This window comes from Aegilops tauschii, unplaced genomic scaffold, assembly GCF_002575655.3.
Source record: "Aegilops tauschii subsp. strangulata cultivar AL8/78 unplaced genomic scaffold, Aet v6.0 ptg001262l_obj, whole genome shotgun sequence".
Lineage (NCBI taxonomy): Eukaryota > Viridiplantae > Streptophyta > Magnoliopsida > Poales > Poaceae > Aegilops > Aegilops tauschii.
The window spans coordinates 11,798-18,370 of NW_027333463.1; the positions used below are offsets into that span (position 1 = coordinate 11,798).

General features: G+C 34.7%; 1 non-coding gene across 1 annotated transcript; it reads right to left on the reverse strand.

Moving 5' to 3' along the window:
* Positions 1-4,200: 4,200 nt before the first annotated feature.
* Positions 4,201-4,288, reverse strand: TRNAS-GCU (transfer RNA serine (anticodon GCU)). The gene has a single exon. It is a non-coding gene; the product is annotated as a tRNA-Ser (tRNA).
* Between the last annotated feature and the right edge of the window lie 2,285 nt (positions 4,289-6,573).

Genomic DNA, 6,573 nt, shown 5'->3' on the forward strand with positions numbered 1-6,573 from the left:
ATCCACAGATCTTTTTCTGCTCCTTTTCTACCCAATTAGTTTATGTTTGTTCTAATTAAAAAAAAAGAACAGAACAAGTTTTTTATTTTTGCAGGCCAATCGCTCTTTTGACTTTGGAATACAGCCTCTTTATCAATATACTGCTTCTTTTACACATTCAATCCATAACATCCCTTATTCAATCCATAATCAAGAATAATTAGGATTTCTAAAAAAAAAAGAAAAAATAAAGGGTCCACTCATAGGAAAACCCAACCTTTCCCCGCATCCGGCACTAATCTATTTTTAACGTCTAATTAGAGCGGGGAATCATTCCAATTAGGAAGTTCAGCTCGTTGCTTTTTATTTTACCAGAATTGGAGCCAGGCTCTATCCATTTATTCATTAGACCCAGAAAATCGTAATTTTGGATTCCATTCAAAAAAGATTGATTTTATTACGACATGCTATTTTTTCCATTCATTACCTTTGAGGATCAGTCGTGGTCTTCTAGACTCTACCAAGAGTCTGGACGAATTTGTTGTTTCATCCAAATGTGTAAAAGATCATAGTCGCACTTAAAAGCCGAGTACTCTACCATTGAGTTAGCAACCCAGATAAAAAAAGGATCTTAGATACGATCGAAATCCAAAAATCAATGGAATTACACCGCGCGCTTCTGTCAAAACATTGAACTAGCAAGACATCAAAAGATTTTTTTATCGACCATGAAAAACACTCAAATGCCAAAACGAACAGGTCCGGTTAAATTCCACTAAAGTAAAGTTAAAAAAAGAGCGACCCTAATCACGATGGCCAAATTCTCCTTATTTTTAGCGATTTTTATTAAAAAAAAATATATATTATATTGTATGAGAATACATGCAAGAGGAACACCCTTATCATTTGAGCGAAGTGTAGGCGGAAAAATTGAATATGGAGTGAGGATAAAGAGACCCATCTATCTACAAATTCTATTTGTTCAATAGACCTTTGTCAATGGAAATACAATGGTAAGAAAACAAATTAGATAGAAAAAGTAAATAAAATAGGGGCTTATGTTGAATTGGCACGATATAATATAAATCCAAATAGGATTAAAAAAGAGGTAAATTGTGTCTAAATAATTAGACAACTAGGAATACTAATAATCTTCTCCTATCCTACTTTTTGATTCATTTAGTTCTTCAATTAACTCAAAGTTCTTTCTTTTTCTTTAAAGAATTCCGCCTTCCTTAAAATATCATAAACAGTTCTTGTTGGTTGAGCACCCTTTTCAAGGAAATAGAGAATAGCTGGAACATTTAAACAAGTTTGATTCTTTATCGGATCATAAAAACCTACTTTTTGAAGATCTCTTCCTTCTCTTCGAGATCGAACATCAATTGCAACGATTCGATAGACAGCTTATTGGGATAGATGTAGATAAACAACGCCCCCCCCTAGAAACGTATAGGAGGTTTTCTCCTCATACGGCTCGAGAAAATGATTCGAATTTCTGTCGATAATAATAGAAATTAGACTATGACGTGCATTAATTTCCTTACAGAAAAAACAAATTTCATTTATACTCATGACTCAAGTGGGCTAATTTTGCCTGACAAACTTCGAAGGCAAAATCCTTCCAAAATTTTTGAGTCGTCTTTAAACTCTTTTCTTTGTCTCATTTCGAACGAATTGACTTTTATTCCTTATTCTGATCCAACTCTGTTGTTGAGACAATTGAAAATTGTGTTTACTTGTTCTGGAATCCTTTATCTTTGATTTGTGAAATCCTTGGGTTTAGACATTACTTCGGGAATTCCTATTTTTTTCTTTCAAAAGAGTAGCAACATACCCTTTTTTCTTATTTCCTTCGATAAAGCATTTATCTCTTCTATAGAAATCTAATAAGAGGGATTGATTCTGATATACTTTTATTGGACTTTATTCTTATTTTAACCTTTCGATTTATTTCTATATTAAGGATAGACTGACAAAGTTGGCCTAATTTATTAGTTTTCACTAACCCTAGATTCTTTCCCTTGATAAAAAAAATTCTGTCCTCTCGAGCTCCATCGTGTACTATGTTACTTAAACCCAGCGCAAATTTGGTTCGGAACGAATAGAACAGGCTATGTCGAGCCAAGAGCATTTTCATTACTATGGAAAATGATGGATAGAAAAATCCACAATCGATCATGTCCTTCAAGTCGCACGTTGCTTTCTACCACATCGTTTTAAACGAAGTTTTACCATAACAAACATTCCTCTTTTCATTGCAAAGTGGTATAGAGAATTGATCCAATATGGATGGAATCATGAATAGTCATTGGTTTAGTTTTTTTATACTAATTAAAACTTGCTATCTATGGAGCAATATGGATAAAAGAAAGTAAGTATTTATCCGGGAAGCCTCCGCCAAGATCCAATTTATTTAAACCCATATTAAAATTCTATCATATGAATGAAACATAGTTTGAAAAAGACGACTAAACAAGTTTGCTTAAAACTTATTTATTCTTAAATTTCCACCCTCAACGGATGGCTCGAGATGATCAATCTTGAAGTGAGAAAAGAAGGATTGACTCTTCCTCAATAAATAAACTATCAACCTCCAAAAAAGTTTAATTAATTTAATTACTAGAATTAGAATTCTAGTAGTAATATATTTTTTCAGTACCAAAAACAATTAACTATAATAACTAAATAAACTATTCCAATGAAAAGATTGAAAGTTTTTGGTAGTTATAGAATTCTCGTACTTCTTCAACTCGAATACCAAAAGGAAGAAAAAAATATGACTAAGTGATTTTATTTTATAGTAGAGGCATATCCTGAATGTGCTTGATAGATCCCATTTTTTCATGAAAATAAAGATAGTCAATTTGACTGGACTTAAGACTTTATTATGTTTTCTGAGAAAGAATAAGATATCATTATTCTCTTTAATAAACTTTTGTCTCGTACGGAATACTATATGATTTCACCGTTTGTTTCATCAGAAACAATCTGGGACGGAAGGATTCGAACCTCCGAGTAACGGGACCAAAACCCGCTGCCTTACCACTTGGCCACGCCCCATTTCGGGTTTTATGCGACACTAATAAACACTAGTATGTTTATTTGTTATTCGTCAATACCATTTCAATTACATAAAAAAGGAGGGATATTCTCTTGCTAGTATTCTACACATGCGGATAATATAGAATCAAAAAAATGCATTGATCATTACATGGAATTCTATTAAGATATTATATGAAAGTCGAATTTATTCCACTCTCATTTGAGAGTGCAAATACAAGGAGGTATTTTGTGTTTGGGAAAGTCCGAAGAAAAAAGATTTTGAATCTGCCTTTTCCTTCTTTCCCTTAAAAAAATAACTCAAGAAAAATCCAATTATTTACTCTACAAGAATGAAATGCTTGTTATGCCTAATATACTTAGTTTAACCTGTATCTGTTTTAATTCTGTTCTTTATCCTACTAGTTTTTTCTTTGCCAAATTACCCGAAGCTTATGCTATTTTCAATCCAATCGTGGATATTATGCCTGTTATACCTCTATTCTTTTTTCTATTAGCCTTTGTTTGGCAAGCTGCTGTAAGTTTTCGATGAAATCTTTAGTACTCTGTATGCCAAATTGAATGATGTGTTCATTCCAAAAAAATTTAAAAATGGGTAAAAGCCGAGAAGTTTTATATTTTTATATTATGAACCTTCGATTCTAAAATTTAAATTCTTCTACATTGAATGGGTAGCTACAGCAATAAATTTGGATCAGCCTTTCTACTCCCCTGCACCTAGGTTGAGCAGGTACCTAAAGGTACCTACACAATACCTAACCACCTAACCCTATTTTTGCTATTGATAAGAGTGCTTATTATAAAAGAATTCTTGCAATTTTTTTCAAGAATTCTTTTTTGCATTTTTAGGTATAAAAAAAAAACCATCCTAGTGGATCCGTGTGGTAAGGAAAAACTGGTAATCTATTCCTTAAAAAAAAATCTTGGAGATTATGTAATGCTTACTCTCAAACTTTTTGTTTATACAGTAGTGATATTCTTTGTTTCACTCTTTATCTTTGGATTCTTATCTAATGACCCAGGACGGAATCCTGGACGCGAGGAGTAAAAATTCAGTTTTTTTTTTTTCTTATTGGATTTGTTTCGTACATTTATCTATGAGAAAATCCGGGGGTCAGAATTCTTTCCAATTCGAAAGTCCCAAATGATCCAAGGGAGCGGAAAGAGAGGGATTCGAACCCTCGGTACAAAAAAATTGTACAACGGATTAGCAATCCGCCGCTTTAGTCCACTCAGCCATCTCTCCACGTTCCAAAGCGAAAGGTTTCCGTGATATGATATAGGCAAGAAATAAGAAATAACGGTTGCAAAAAACCCCCTTTTTTTCTTTCAAAAGTCTATAAAAATTATATTGCCAATTCCATTTTAATTATATTCTTTTTTCTTAATGTTAATAAAAAAAGAAGAAAATTCTTGTTTTTTCTTTCTAAAAATCGATATTGGCCGAGAGACAATCAAATAGATTTTCTCTTTAGCGGGCATTTCCATATAGGACTTGTTATAATTATAATAAAACAAGCAGGTTATATAAAAAAAAACGCTTTTTTTGTCGATTATTTATCAAGAAAGCAAAAAGGGTTCTTATCAAATCCACCATAAAATTGGAAAGAAGCATAAAGTAAGTAGACCTGACTCCTTTAATGATGCCTCTATCCGCTATTCTGATAATAAATTCGATGTAGATGAAATTGTATAAGCGAATTTTTTTTATTTCCTTAGACTTAGACCGCGCAAGACAAGAATTTTTCGCTATTTACGATTTCATATTCTTGTTACTAGATGTTCTATAGGAATAAGAAGAAATCGCAACTCCTTTGCGCTACACATAAAATTGGATTTCGAAGGTCCATTTTTTTTTTCAGAATCCTCTATTTTAGTTCTTCCACCCATGCAATAGAGAGGGAATGGGAAAAGAAGGGTTACTTTTATTTTCATTTTTCCCTTAAAAGATAGACTTTGAAATAGGAGTCTTGGAATAATGCTGAATTCAAAGGTTTATTTCTTTCTATAGTATAAGAAAAACAATTTATTTCTATTTCTATAGTATAAGAAAAACAAATAGTATAAGAAAAACAAATCGAATCAAATTCATGGATTTACCACGACCTCGGTTGTGACTGTGACTCCATAGATAAAAATGGGAAATTTCTCTCTTCGAGACCATTGAAAAAGGGCATTGAACGACAAAGAAATCGTCCACAGATAATAAAACTATCATATGCCTTGGAAAGTGATATGAGGTGCTCGGAAATGGTTGAAGTAATTGAATAGGAGGATCACTATGACTATAGCCCTTGGTAGAATTCCTAAAGAAGAAAATGATCTATTTGATACTATGGATGACTGGTTACGAAGGGACCGTTTCGTTTTTGTAGGATGGTCTGGCCTATTGCTCTTTCCTTGTGCTTATTTCGCTTTAGGGGGTTGGTTTACAGGGACAACTTTTGTAACTTCTTGGTATACCCATGGATTGGCTAGTTCCTATTTGGAAGGTTGTAATTTCTTAACCGCAGCAGTTTCTACCCCTGCCAATAGTTTAGCACACTCTTTGTTGCTACTATGGGGGCCCGAAGCACAAGGAGATTTTACTCGTTGGTGTCAATTAGGCGGTCTATGGACTTTTGTAGCTCTCCACGGGGCTTTTGCACTAATAGGTTTCATGTTACGCCAATTTGAACTTGCTCGGTCTGTTCAATTGCGGCCTTATAATGCAATCTCATTCTCTGGTCCAATTGCTGTTTTTGTTTCTGTATTCCTTATTTATCCACTGGGGCAATCTGGTTGGTTCTTTGCGCCGAGTTTTGGCGTAGCAGCGATATTTCGATTCATCCTTTTCTTCCAAGGATTTCATAATTGGACGTTGAACCCATTTCATATGATGGGAGTTGCCGGAGTATTAGGTGCGGCTCTGCTATGCGCTATTCATGGAGCGACCGTAGAAAACACTCTATTTGAGGACGGTGATGGTGCAAATACCTTCCGTGCTTTTAACCCAACTCAAGCTGAAGAAACTTATTCCATGGTCACTGCTAACCGCTTTTGGTCCCAAATCTTTGGTGTTGCTTTTTCCAATAAACGTTGGTTACATTTCTTTATGCTATTTGTACCCGTCACCGGTTTATGGATGAGTGCTATTGGCGTAGTTGGCTTGGCTCTGAACTTACGTGCCTATGACTTTGTTTCCCAGGAAATCCGTGCAGCGGAAGATCCTGAATTTGAGACTTTCTACACCAAAAATATTCTTTTAAACGAGGGTATTCGTGCGTGGATGGCAGCTCAGGATCAGCCTCATGAAAATCTTATATTCCCTGAGGAGGTTCTACCACGTGGAAACGCTCTTTAATGGAACTTTCGTTTTAGCTGGTCGTGACCAAGAAACCACCGGCTTTGCTTGGTGGGCTGGGAATGCCAGACTTATCAATTTGTCCGGTAAACTGCTTGGAGCTCATGTAGCCCATGCCGGATTAATCGTATTCTGGGCCGGAGCAATGAACCTATTTGAAGTGGCCCATTTCGTACCAGAAAAGCCCA